This window comes from Eurosta solidaginis, chromosome 1 (assembly GCF_040869045.1).
Source record: "Eurosta solidaginis isolate ZX-2024a chromosome 1, ASM4086904v1, whole genome shotgun sequence".
NCBI classification, from domain to species: domain Eukaryota; kingdom Metazoa; phylum Arthropoda; class Insecta; order Diptera; family Tephritidae; genus Eurosta; species Eurosta solidaginis.
The window spans coordinates 349,143,944-349,159,209 of NC_090319.1; the positions used below are offsets into that span (position 1 = coordinate 349,143,944).

The 15,266-nt window shown below is 36.0% G+C and overlaps 1 protein-coding gene across 9 annotated transcripts in view; it reads right to left on the reverse strand.

The window, feature by feature from the left end:
* Octbeta2R (Octopamine beta2 receptor) overlaps nt 1-15,266 on the reverse strand; it is a 733,310-nt gene that overhangs the window by 87,554 nt on the left and 630,490 nt on the right. For 6 of the 9 annotated variants that reach the window (XM_067762597.1, XM_067762595.1, XM_067762596.1 and 3 more), the window contains one exon: nt 5,898-6,363. The gene's annotated coding sequence lies outside the window, so the exon portion shown is untranslated. The remainder of the gene's footprint in view (nt 1-5,897; nt 6,364-15,266) is intronic. The other 3 variants (XM_067762593.1, XM_067762592.1, XM_067762589.1) reach the window with 2 other exon arrangements.

A 15,266-nucleotide genomic window follows, 5' to 3' on the forward strand; every position in this document is an offset into this window, starting at 1 on the left:
CAAGTTTCGTCTCTTTAGCTGTATTTTGTAATGAATTATCGCACTTTTTCGGTTTTTCGAAATTTTCGATATCGAAAAAGTGGGCGTGGTTATAGTCCGATATCGTTCATTTTAAATAGCGATCTGAGATGAGTACTCAGGAACCTACATACAAAATTTTATCAAGATACCTCAAAATTTACTCAAGTTATCGTGTTAACGGACGGACGGACGGACGGACGGACATGGCTCAATCAAATTTTTTTTGCGATCCTGATTATTTTGATATATGGAAGCCTATATCTATCTCGATTCCTTTATACCTGTACAACCAACCGTTATCCAATCAAAGTTAATATACTCTGTGTGTAAAGCACGCTGAGCATAATTAAAGAGGTGGAAAGAAACAATGATGATATTTAAATGTTCCCTAAATTAGGGTATTATATATGCATGAATAAAAAAATTTAATTTTTCTTTTTAAATATCAGGTTTGTTCAGAAAATAACGGGAATTTTTTAATTTCGCGATTTCGCCCAATTGTCAAAAATATTTTGCGATTTCGCCCAATTGTCAAAAATTTTTGTAGTATGATAAAATTTTCAGCTAAATTTATTGTTTACGTTGTCAGTGACAGCTGCTAAAGTTAGGCGTGTTTTTATGAGGTCGTCGATTTTAGTTTGTAAAAACAAAATGGATCAAAGGATTTGTATCAAATATTGCACAAAGAATGAAATAGAGTGTAATTAAGTGTGCGAAATGTTAACAAAGGCCTACGGTGAGTCTGCAATGAATAAAACCGTGGATGCATTCTGGATAGCCAAGACCGAAAAAGGCTCGAAAAGCGCGATAGAACGTGAAAATTATGCTCACAGTATTCTTAGATTTTAATGGCATAGCGCATCATGAATTCTTGCAACGAGGCACGAGGTCAACGGTCAATAAGGAATTCTACCTAAAAGTTCAACGCCGTTTACGTGAAGCAATCCGAAAGAAACGGCCGAATTTTTGGCAAAACAATGCATGACTTTTGCACCATGATAATGCACCTGCTCACACTTCATTGCTTGTTCGTGAATTTTTGGCCAAAAATAATAGTGTAACGATGCCCCAGCCTCCATATTCGCCAGACATGGCTCCGTGTGACTTTTTTTCGAAAAACAAAGATAATCTCGTTTTACAAGCATTGATGAAATTAAAAGCGCATCTCTGAATGCGCTATACAAATATCGAGTTCGAGAAGTGTTTCGAGGATTGGAAGAAGCGCTGGCACAAATGCATAATATCTAATGGGCACTATTTTGAAGGCGACAACATTAATGTAGGTGAATAAAAAAATATCTTTTTCAAAAAACAAAAATTACCATTATTTTCTGAACACACCTCGTAAATAACTCGTATAATCAGAAAGGGTGTTGTCGCTACACATCCTATATTCTTAATTATATGCTTAATAGAAGAAAAAATTACCAACCTCTGCACGCAGAAGGTTATTTAATGTAAAATTTACTGACCCTCCATTTTGGCACAGAATCAAATACTGGCTCAACTATTCCCTTATATTATTTCATAGCAAATGGTGATGAAACGACAAGTTGCATTTTGCGGGCTCTCACTACTTTGATTATTCCCTTGTCCAACTATCGAAGTCAGAAATTTTATCAAGACTGGGAAATATTTATTGCATCAATGAAAGAAACGTGAAACACCTTCCGAGTTGATTTTGAACCACCCTAAATCCACACATATGAGTATATATACACAAACTGAGAAAGTAAAAATAAAATACATACTAATTGAGGCATTGTTTGTGCGGCAACAATTGGCAGAATGTCACAATTTCATATCTTCACTTTTTGATGTTCTTTTTATATTCTATAAGCACGCACGCATATGTATATTTAGTTATGTATGTATGCACATTTGAAAGGCTTGTATGAATTTGTATAATTTAATATGTTTTACGATTTCGACATTTTCCGCACACACTACATATTTAATTTTATTATGTTTTTATATACATCAAAACATAAAATATGAATGTTTCATATATGTAATATGAATTTCGTAAATATATTTATTTATTTGTTTTAATGGCTGCACTTAAAAATAAAGATTTTAAAATTAATTAATTAAAATATTTGTATTTTATGTTCTGGGTTTACTAAGTGTTTTGTTTAATATTTTAACACTCATTTAATAAGAAAATTAAGAAATTATATAGTCAATATACCACTTCACGTGGAGTGTATGATTTTGGGAATTGCCATAAGTTTTCTTAATTGAACTGTATGTAAAAAGGTATGCGTGCTAGGCGTAATCGAAAAAGAGGTTTTGGACCGATTTATTTTCTTTCACGGTTTCAATATTCTTTACGAAAAACTCCTCCTATGTGGTTCATTACGTTTCAGGTAAGTTTCAGAATTAAAAAAAAAAAAAAAAAATGCACAAAATAGGGACATAAGGTCAACGGAAATAACGTCAGTTGAACTTATGACCACTTCAAATGGCCACAAAGTCAACTGAAGTTATATATAAAATGGTCAAAACCTCAAACTTCAAATGGTTAAAATAGCAATGATATTGACACTATTATCATTCCGTTTTCTCGGAGTGGCCACCACCACATTTAAAATTGGATTAAATCCTGGGCCCGTATTACGTGTTACGATCAGTGACTGAAAAAAATTTTGACTCAAGCAATACCTAGCAACTGTCAAACTTTTTTTTTTTAAATTATAATAAAGAATGGATCTAAAGAGTATTATTTGTCGCTAGTTCAAATATGCCATTAATACGATCCACCTCTCAAGATCGTAACGTAAACGGATCGTAAACGTAATACGGCCCCTGATTGCCTGAGCTATTCTTCGAAATAAAAAATAATTTAATTAAACGTCTTATCTCTCCTTCGGCCCTTTTTGATTTATGCTGGACTCAATTCCGTAAAAAATGTGGTTATACCGTATTCTCAAAAGGAGATTTCTTAGTTGACCGTAAAGTCGAATTTAAAATTTGTATATCTTTCATGAACATGAAATGGTATATTAACTTTGGTCCGATGTTTGTAACGTTGAGAAATATAGAAGATAGACTCACTATTAAGAATACCGAATTGATCAGGGCGACGAACTGAGTTGATATAGCCATGCCCGTCTGTCCGTCCGTCTGTCCGTCGATCTGTCTCTCCGTATGTCTGTTTGAACACAAACTAGTCCCCCAATTTTGAGATATCTCAATGAAATTTGTACTATATAAGGCATTTGTCGGATCCGGTAGGATCGGACCACTATAACATATATCCTCCATACAACCGATCGTTCAGATAAGGCGATTGTGATCATTCCTGCCGCAAATATAAATAAAATATAAATGTAACGCGCGATAACCTCCGAAGAGATCTAAGGCCGAGCTTCTCTTCCAATTTGCGTCGTGCTCCTCTTGATTTTCTCTACAAATTGGCCGGACGGGACCTACATGTTTTATGCCGACTGCGAACGGCATCTGCAAAGCAGATGAGTTTTCACTGAGAGCTTTTCCTGGCAGAAATACACTCGGAGTGCTTGCCAGACACTGCCGAGGGGCGATCCCGCTTAGAAAAATTTTCTTCTAATTGAAAAACCTTATTTCTAAAATTTTGATGTTGCTTTGCCCGGGGGTTGAACCCGGGGCAATCGTTTAGGTATGTACATCTGTTCACTATATATTTCTTATCTTACATAGCGCATTATTTGGAGATTACGAATGAGATAAGATTATAGTTCAGCCCCATTCATGAAAGTTATGAAGTCTTCGGCTGTGCTTGGCAGTCCCGTCCTTACTTTTTTGTACTAAATTCACATTATGGCCATTTGATCTTTTATCCGATTGAATGGTCACAAATTCTCCTTATGGCCGTTGGCCTTATGTCACCCCTTCGAAAAAAAATTCTTGTTTCCTAGTTTTTGAAGGTAATACGTTCAGAGATCTCTTTCACCTTACTATTGGAAAGCCTTGTATGTCCGAAACTAATCTGGATGAATTGCAGCCCAAATATTCTCCAGTAGTGATTCAATATACTACATTTCCACCAAGTTGATTGATGCATTGTATTTTTGCTTTGTCGACTGAAATCTCTATTAAAAAACAGGACTTTCGTTAACATATAACTGCGTCCTCTAAAGGACCAGTGGAAGAGTTTGCTGGTACAAACTTGCTGCTTTTATAATTGTAGTTTATAATGTCCTATGTTCAAGAGGATTCACAGTCCGACTGATATAATTGAAACAAATCTTTTTAAAAACTGCCTTTTTATTATAGTTTGTATCTGAATTAATATGCGACTGACAATATAAAAAAGGTTAGACTATCAAAGTTGAAATGTAGCAGAGCAATGAGATCAGAATTGGGTAGAATTGGCTGGCTCGCGAGAACCACACATATACTAAATAAATACATAGTGTCAAAATGGGCTTGGGAACTGATGCATCGTTGCTGTTGTCGGAAAACCACGACCCTTTTTATTGTTTTCCAATATAATAAATTTTATACGATTTGTTTAACAAGTGCGTTTCTTTGCCGTGCTTGTTTAATGAAAAAGTGCAGTAGCGATGCCTGTCGTGAGAGGCAACTAAAATCAACAGACCGATAGGGTTTTTCGGGCATATCACATTGTTCCCGGACTAGTTTTTTCATGTCAATGGTAATCGGAAAAGGAAAGTCATCATCCATAATACTCCTAAAACATTTGTGAAGTGACTTTGTCTCTATAACAAGCGTCGCCCTCGCTTACGGTGAGCAAAACTGACTTGCATAGACGTGCGATGAATATGTATCTTTCACGCTTGCATTCGAACGATTTCTTAGACCCGTCTAACATAAATATCGTCTTGACTACCAGATTCCTCGTCAAAACTGCAGATCAGCGGTATATAAATCTCAGAAGAGTTGGTTTGATGATGCACGTAAAGCCGTAAACCACCTCTCATGTGGAGAATCCTCAGCAGTATTTTTCTGCACAAGTAAGAAAGAGTTTAATTTATACTGGAATAAATCAAGAAAATTAATACACGAGTTTCTGTTGAATCTGTAGGCCAGGCATCAAGTTACACGCTTCTACAACTTGCAGTATAAAGGTCTCAAAGGGGTTGGCTTGAGGTGGCATTCATATCGGTAAACCACCCCTTATTCGGGAATTCCCTATCAGTATTAGTTTGGATAAGTAAGAGTTCAATTAAATCCAGTATATGTATCGGAGTGAAGCCCACGTAACTCTAGCCTCGTTTTCTTTTGCATTGGAGTTTTTGCTGAGCGCAAGCTGATGAAAGAGCTTATAGGCTCATTGTCGGTTAGCAAAATATAAAGGGAGACCTGAGCTGGTGTTCGTATTTGACAGGTGTTTTGAATCCAGAGATAAGTCACCCAGAAAAAATGCCCCTTGATATTACGACTGACGAAAGTTGTTGCCGTCAGAAACTGGAGACCAGACCACACGTTCTTGTTGTTTTTGTTGTTGTAGCGCTAAGAAGGCCACCCGACCACACGTCGTTGGAAGCTGCTGATAAACATGAATTAACAATTTTTGGAAGGTATATTTTCGGGCTCAGGGTTCATTAACTGAGGCGATGTCGAGTTCAGTACGCAAGTCGAGTATATATAATTGACAAAGTCGATTAACTCGCATTATTATAAGAAAACGACTAGAGATTATTAAGGGCTGTAGGAATTTCGAAAAACAAAGATAAAATAAAATTGTTTATGCTCCGAAACCTTCTCCACATAAAGTATATTTTTGTTTATTTCATATAGGCACCGTCCCAGTCTTATGTAGAAATCGCCATTGCTGTTGTTATAAAATTGAGAATTCTCTATTTAACTTCCCGTTCTTCAGCGACATACCTACATACATATTCTAATCCATGCAGACACTTATAAATTACCAATTTATATTTTATCATTACGAGAAGAATTTCGAATGCAAAAATTGATGTACAAAGTGAAAATAAATTTCCATTTCATATATCGCTAAGGGAGAATAACGTAAAAAATGAAAATATATACAAAAAAAATCCGTGGAATAATTGGAGACGTTGTTGTTGTAGAATTGAGGATAAATAGCACACAAAAAAAAGTTTTGCTTAAGAATTTTTAATTTTTGTTTAGTTTTTGGCATTGTTGTTGTTTCTTTTGCCATTCTCTTCAAAAGAGTGCAATACTGTTTTACGTTTGTTTGTATTTTTAACGCTTGAAAGTAATTTGTTGTTCTTTATAATTTTGCTGCTGCTTTGCTTCTATATCACACTAAAACAATTAGTTATAATCAGCATCATAATCAATATTTCCTGCTTTGTGTCATCGCGTCGAAGTATACCCAAAAATTTGGCAGTGGTCCAATTGGCTGCAGTCCTGAAATAAAAAAGAGAGAAATAGAGAGATAAGTTAGAAAAAATAATACTGAGTTGGAAAAACGCTATTAATAAATCATAACAATTTCCATAAATCATTAATTTATTAACAATAGGGGGGCGGGGCTGGCACAGTGCCTGCCACGGGCCCCTGACCCAACAGGGCCCCAGGAAAAGAGGACGCGAGCTCAAAAATATTTTTTTGCATTGCTCCTGAGTATTTTATTTAAATTTAAAAGTATATTTTTATAAGTTCTACTTAAAATCCAAAGTGAGACAACTGAAGACCATCCACTCAGCATTTAGGTGATTAAGTTTTGAATTTCCCTACATATCAATACAATTTGATTACTCTTTCAGACTAAAGAATGGGTTATCATACAATTGAACAAAAGAAATAATCAAATATGAATACTTTTGATGATCAAAAACTGAATATAGCTTTTAAATCACATTTTGGAATCATATTTGAATCAAATTTGTTTACTTTAGGTGATCAAAAATTTTTAATCATTTTTCATTCAGCTTTCTGAATCTTTTCTGACTATTTTTGTTGACTGAATAATGAATTTTATACTTGTTAAAATTTTACTTTTAGTGTGAACTATTTGAACCCCAGGTATGTGAAACTCTCTTAACATATGTACCTGTATATGTCTTCAACATCCCGTACCATATCGTATTTCAAGATGTTGACCATCACAGCTGTTGATGGATGTTGTAGTCGATATGTATATGGTTCAAGTAGCACCCTTCCGCATGCTTTCCTCCCCTGATGAAATAAGATTACTATGTAGTAACTTATTTTGAATGAGATATGAAGAATAAATGCATCATAATCGCATTCAAGAATGATTCAAAAATCTCAATCAAAACTATTGAAATATGTTCACGAATATGATTAGAAAATGACTGTGAACAGCATTCAAATATTACTCTAAAACACTTAAAGCTCAATTTTACAACGATATCAAATATGACCAAAAAGCGTTTTGAAATATGAATAAAACATGATTATTCAAGAATAATTACATTTATGGTACATTTTTCTCCCGACGATACATTAATTTTCGAACAGAAAATTAATTTAAATTTGAACGTTTTTAATCAACTTGGGGTATGATATTTGAATATTTTTTGATCAAGATTTTCAAAAAATGCTGGCTGGACATGAAACAATTTGAAGTTAATCGTTAAGGATTTCAACTAAACTAAACAAAAAAATTATTGATTCATTTTTAGAGATGTACCCATGAAAGAGGTTATTAATATGCAAAATTTGTTTGAAACAATGCAACAAATTTATAAATCTTTTTGACATAATACTAAAAGATGGAGTATTTTATCAAGTTTTATAGCTAACAAAGAAGGTGAGTCTTCAATTTCAATAAATTTAAAAACACTAAACCCTACCAGATGGCCAAGACGTTATGATGTCGTTTTTGCTTTAAAGTTTCGGTTCGTTGAAGTCCGCAATGAGCTAACGAAAAGATTCTGTTCAATTACAAATCAGATCAAAGAAGCAAAGCTGTTTCACTTAAAAAGAAGTTTGGAAACTACAATTTTGATATGTTATTGGTTTTCCATTGCAAGATCCTACTTAATATCGATGCAGCCACGAAAGCACTTCCGCCAACGATCTTTCAAATGCCTGAAAACCTTTGAAAATTTCTCTAGAATAACTAGAAAGGTATTGACATGAATTTGAAAATTTTAAAATGGAGGCGGATAAAAAAATAAATAAATGTAAGGCGCAATAACCTCCGAAGAGATCTAAAGCCGAGCTTCTCTTCCAATTTGCGTCGTGCTCCTCTTGATTTTCCCTACAAATTGGCCGGACGGGACCTACATGTTTTATGCCGACTCCGAACGGCATCTGCAAGGCAGACGAGTTTTCACTGAGAGCTTTTCATGGCAGAAATACACCCGGAGCGCTTGCCAAACACTGCTGAGGGGCGACCCCGCTTAGAAAAATTTTATTCTAATTGAAAAATCTTATTTCTAATATTTTGATCTTGCTTTGCCCGGGGTTTGAACCCAGGCAATACGATGTGGTAGGCGGAGCACGCTACCATCACACCACGGTGGCCGCCAATGGAGGCGGATAGTCTAGCAGAAAAATGGTCCATCCGACTGAAATTTTTAAAACTATCCTGAAGATGGTAAAACGCGATTTTGGTGAGCTTTGCGAAGATGAGCGTCTCTAAGATCCGTAAAGTTTGTTCAAGGTGAACATATTTTATCGAATATTGGACATCAATATAAATTAACTGAAACCACTTTTCATTCCAATAAATGAAGTCGTTTTACATTCTAGTGTTTTGCAGCCTTCCACTTTAAAAGTTTTAAATAACACTGATCTGTTAAAAAAAGCTAAAGAGTTTGTGGAGATATAAAAAAAAAAAACATATCTGAATCATTTTCAAGAGAAATTCTCAGTTTTCGACCGGTTTTCAGAGAAGAAATAGAAAAATCTCCCTTTATTGGAGACCTTGCTGAATCTGTATATATAAAAATGAATGTCCGTTTGTGTGGGGCTTATAGAATCAAAAACTATAAGGTCGATTTTATTCAAACTTTCACATAAGTTGCGTATACCTCACGCGCTGGTTTGCACATAGGTTTGGTTGCGATCGACGCACAGGTTTTCGAGATATAGGCCAAAACGTGGACCCGGGTACCCCTAGAATGTGTTTATAGAATGTGGGTAACAAATGAAAACTGTTGATGAGTGCTGTAGGAGAGGATGATTTTCATAACCCTGGGTGACTAGGGTCTCGAGATATAGGGCAAACGTGGGCCCGTGATACTTCCAGGCTCTTCCAGAATTTACTTAGTTACTGCTATATAATTATAACTGCAGATGCACGTGTATAGCTTCTCATATGCGCGTGTATTTGAGAGCGACACTTCCACAATTATAATTGCATACTTTTGGGAGCATCTAAGATAAGATATCTGCATGTGTTTGTGCGTCTCTTCTCCGCTGCGTGTACGTACATATGTGTAGGCATAATGATTGATCTATTGATGTGCATACAAGTCACTGCTTAGCATCGCTTAGAGATGACAGTACCCTTAGTGTTACTGATATTCGTAAAAATATATATCTAGTTCTGGAGTTAAATTCCAACATAGTTCCCTAATTATTCTTTAAACTGATAGTTCTCAAGTTGGTATCCAACATCATTCCCCAATCTCTGTCTAACCATTAAGAAAACTTTATAAAATTTGTGGTGCTCGAGCTGATCTCCAACGTCACATTTAAAAAATTCTTAAAACTTTGGGAGATTTTGAGAAATGTATAGTTCTCAAATAAGTATCCAGCACATTTCTTTAGTTGATATCCTACATTGAATATCAAGTTGAGATGCAGTTGAAAACAAATATTTTCCAAGGTTGTACCACCACAGCCAACAGCTGTTTCCTGTGTGAAATAAACACAATTATACAAATTTTAATGCGATGAAAATTTTACTGATGGCATAATTGAGGAGGAAATAGATTTTGGTAGTGATGATAGTTTGGATGATCCTGAGTTCTAGGAAAATACTTTTGAAGAGGAATTGATGAAATTCGCGGAGTCCGCCCAGAATTCGGCCTCTGAAAATAAAAGTAAGCCTTCCCCAACAAAAATAAATAGATCAGCATTAAAAGCCAAAGAAAATTTAAACGAGAATAAAGATGTATCCAATGCTCATACGCTTTTGGGAAAGAATGGTCATGTTTGGAATAACATTCTCGTGCATCGTATTAGCCGAAAAATTATGGGTATGAATGTTGTCTATATTCGACCTCTGTGATGAGCATCAAATCAAAATATGTCAATAATGTATGAATAATTTCTCATAAATTGTTCTATAACCTAGTTTAAGAAACCAAAAACTTTGTATTTTCATTCAATAAAGCCAACACTGAAGACAAAAGTTTTTATTAAACACTAGCAGACCCGGCAGACGTTGTTCTGCCCTAAATTTGGTATATCTGCATATATTTTAATGAGCTTTTTCCGTCTAACTCTGCCCTCGCCCCTTTACACTTTTTCCTAATCTTTGTATTCACTCCTCCCTCCGTACTTTTCGCTTCATCTATCTCCATCTTGGTCTCATTCTATTCCTCTCTCAGCCTCCTTCTCCTGCTCTCTTTTCTCTTCTCTCAAATTTTTCTCATTCTTCTTCATATCTTATTGCCAGTCCCAGAGGGTGGTATGTATTTTGTTCAAGTCCCATTCCGAGTCTCAGTCCCAGTCCCACTCCGAGTCTCAGTCTCAGTATCAGTCCTAGACCTAATCCCAGTCCCAGTTCGTCTCTGGCCTACTTCCCGGAAAAAAAGCATCGTAAATACTAATATAAGCAAATTTATATATATAGGACGTATGTAAATATGTATGTGGGTATTATTAATTCATTTCTTTATTTCGGCTTCGCATGCATATTTATCAGTTTTGCCAGGTTGATGCGACTAAATCGAATAACACAATGAAAATTAATTTAAAGCACTCATCAACAGATTTCATTTGTTATCCGTATTCTATAAACACATTCAAGGGTACCGGGTCCACGTTTTGGCCTACATCTCGAGACTCTGTGCGTCGATTCTGAATTTTCTACAAGCCTCACGGAGCCTGAGACCTTTCCAATGAACGCAAAACCGTGGAAATCGGTTTGTGCGTTCTAGAGTTATAGCGTCAGGAAGGAAAACCCGACTTATTTTTATGTTATAGATTTATTTAAAATAACACACCGAAATGGTATAGTACGTACAATTTACGAATATTACCAACAACGTATGTTAAAACTGTCTTACCCTTCTGGGGTTAAGTAAACGCATTTTCGCTTCATAAAGAGATCCTTTTTATTGAAAACGAAATCATTCGTCAGTTGAGCCGCTGCTTCGAAACAACGCTTAAGCATAGGGAAGTACGCTCGTTATCAACATGAGCTCTAATTTTACTCATATCCAAATGCTCCGCTGCTTAAGCTCAGCTTAAAGTTCAATGACAGTAGACTGAAAAACTGCAGAATAGGTCTAAGTGTAGTTTAATGAACAAACTGAGTTCAACGTGCACTGAAAAACCGGGCCTTAAAAAATAAATAAATGTAAGGCGCGTTAACCTCGGAAAAGATTTTAGGTCGAGCTTCTCTCCCAATTTGGATCGGGCGGCCACGGTGGTGTGATGGTAGCGTGCTCCGCCTATCACACCGTATGCCCTGGGTTCACACCCCGGGCAAAGAAAAATCAAAATTTTAGAAATAAGGTTGTTCAATTAGAAGAAAATTTTTCTAAGCGGGGCGCCCCTCAGCAGTGTTTGGCAAGCGCTCCGGGTGTATTTCTGCCATGAAAAGCTCTCAGTGAAAATTCATCTGCCTTTCAGATGCCGCTCGGAGTCGGCATAAAACATGTAGGTTCCGTCCAGCCAATTTGTAGGGAAAATCAAGAGGAGCACGACGCAAATTGGAAGAGAAGCTCGGCCTTAGATCTCTTCGGAGGTTATCGCGCCTTACATTATTCTTTTAATTTTTCCTAAAAACCGACGGGAGGGAACTTACGTGTTTTATACCGACTTCGACCGGAATTTGCAAGGCAGATACGTTTTCACCAAAAAGCTTTTCATGGAAGAAATACATTCGGAGTGTTTGCGAAATCACTGCCGCAGGGTGACTCAGCTTAGAAAAACGTTCTTCTATTTGAAAAAATTTTTTTCTAAAAAATTGATATTGTTTTGCCTGAGGCATGATTCCAGGGCAGTTTACTCTAACCACTGAGCTATCACATCTCATATGTATAACAAAATCCTTCGGAAAAATCTGTGAATTTTTTTGTTTTAAAATTTTCAGCACTATGCTTAAACTCTTGGTGTTTCTTTTAAGATCATTGATGCTATTTCTACAATTATGCATTTCTTTCTGAACGAAATCTGTCTCCGTCTCAATATATATAACTAGGTAAACACCTCTTAAACTTATGCAATGGTTGAAGAAGTGCTTTGAATTGGGACTTTGAAGGTCACTGTAGTTTCGGCAAATCACTGTGGATGGAATCGTCTCTGTTTGGCAGGTTTTTTCGTCTCTTGATACCATTTCCAAAGCGAGGGACAGTACTATGTAAGTGAGGAAATACAAGCAATTTCTTTCCTTATGATATACTTTTTGTAGAACCTTTAATATAAACGGTACATGCTAACCAATACATACATGAGCCCTATTCACTTATTAAGAGTTTCCAAAGATCAGGGCACTATTCGCTAAGTGCAAGTTTAAAAGTGTACACAAGAAATTGAATAAACTTTAAAATTCTGATTGTGTAAAGCAAAAATGTGAACAAAAAACTCACGGATAAAAACTGCGTGAGTTTTCTTGGCAGCCAGTGTACACTATTGTGACATTCAAAACTTATACGCACTGTTGACTTTTACAATCAGCGCTCATTCAGCAAAAAAATGTGCACAATAAGTTACAGAAAATTTAAAGTGTAAATTGTGTGTGCAAATGAGTTTTCGATAAGTGTAAATTTTTCAGTTTTTCACAGTTAGGGAATCGACCCCCAGTTCTACTATGTATAAATAGTTTCTTTAACTTCAAAATAAGATGTTGAAATTCAAAAGGAAGGAAAGTAATATTGCTCCTACTACTCGAAAAAGCTCGATATACTCAAGTTCAAGCTCGACAATTTTCGAGTAGTGAGCATTGATCAGTTGTGCGACTACTCAATGCTCGAATATCAGGGCTGTTTGAAAAGGTGCGAACAAAATCGACAGCTCTAATTTTAAACAATTGTTTACCATACACAAACTGTTACCCCATTGCCAGAGCACAAGTAAACCCGACATTCCTATTTATATTAAACTTAACATAAGCCGAGCATGTTAGAATAAATTCATTATTTTACTATCACCAAATATCGACGGCCACCAAATATGGCGGCCACCGTGGTGTGATGGTAGCGTGCTCCGCCTACCACACCGTATGCCCTGGGTTCGCACCCCGGGCAAAGCAACATCAAAATTTTAGAAATAAGGTTTTTCAATTAGAAGAAAATTTGTCTAAGCGGGGTCGCCCCTCGGCAGTGTTTGGCAAGCGCTCCGGGTGTATTTCTGCCATGAAAAGCTCTCAGTGAAAACTCATCTGCCTTGCAGATGCCGTTCGGAGTCGGCATAAAACATGTAGGTCCCGTCCAGCCAATTTGTAGGGAAAATCAAGAGGAGCACGACGCAAATTAGAAGTGAGGCTCGGCCTTAGATCTCTTCGGAGGTTATCGCGCCTTACATTTATTTTTTTTTTAAATATCGAACTACTTATTAAATGCATTTTTTTTTTTTTCAAATAAATTTAAATTTATAGAACATCGGATGTTTATGAACACAAAATTAAATAACATACATACACTTAAACTTTAATTATAAAACTCATTATACAAAAATAATTATTTAAAATTAGTAAATGTGTTTTAGCGAAACGAATTATGGCAAAAAAGAAACTAATTATAAAACATTCAACAGACATTTAAATAAATACAATTAATATGTTTCGGAGGTAATAACAAAAGCATTTGTGTAACTTTTCATTATTTAGCCATCGTAATTCTGCCAACTATGTACATGACAAAAGTGTGAGCGACAAAATATTAATTTAATATGCATTCAACATAATAATTTTTTGTCAACACAGTACCATCAACTGCTTGCAAGTGAGAACAGCATTTTTGTGTATATGTGCATTACAAAAGAACCAACAACATGTTTCGACTTTATACATGTTTCAAAAGTAAAATAAAAATTTAATTATAATTATAATTATAGCCAAACTAGCAGACCCGACAGACGTTGTTCTGCCCTAAATTTGGTCTATCTGCATATATTTTAATGAGCTTTTTCCATCTAACTCTGACCTCGCCCCTCTACACTTTTTCCTAATCTTTGTATTCGCTCTTCCCTCCGTACTTTTCGCTTCATCTATCACCATCTTCATCTCATTCTATATCTTTCTCAGTCTCTTTCTCTTTCTCCTTCTCTCTTTTCTCTTCTCTCAAGTTTTTCTCATTCTTCTTCATATTTTATTGCCAGTCCCATATGGTGGTATGTATTTTGTTCCAGTCCCATTCAAAGTCTCAGTCCGAGTCCCACTCCGAGTCTCAGTCTCCCAGTCCTAGTCCTAATTCCAGTCCCAGTCCGTCTCTGGTCTACTTCCCGGAAAAAGGCATCGTAGATACTAATATAGGCAAATTTATATACCAAATTTCAGGCAAATCGAATAGGACGTATGTATATAGGTATGTGGGTATTATTAATTCATGTCTTTATTTCGGCTTCGCATGCATATTTATCAGTTTTGCCAGGTTGATGCGACTATCTCAATGAAAATTACTTTAAAGCTCTCAGCAGCAGCTTTCAATTGACATCGATAATACACACATATTCTAGGGGTATCCGGGTCCATGTTTTGGCCTATATCTTGAGACTCTAGTCACCCAGCGGTGTAAAACTTACTCTGTACTAAAGCACGCATCAACAGCCTTCAACTGATATCCATAATACACACACATTATAGGGGTATCCGGGTCCATGTTTTGGCCTATATCTCGAGACTCTAGTCACCCAGCGTTGTAAAACTTACTCTGTACTAAAGCACATATCAACAGCTTCAATTAGATGCCCATAATGTAAAACCACATTCTAGGTGTATCAGGGTCCATCTTTTGGCCTATATCTCGAGACCCTAGTCACCCAGCGGTGTAAAGCTTACTCTGTACTAAAACATACAGAAACAGCTTCAATTTGATACCCATAATGTAAAAACATATTCTAAGTGTATTCGGGTCCACGTTTTGGCCTATATCTCGAGACCCTAGTCACCAATAGGTATGAAAACTACCCTGTAATAAAGCACTCATCAACAGCTTCAATCT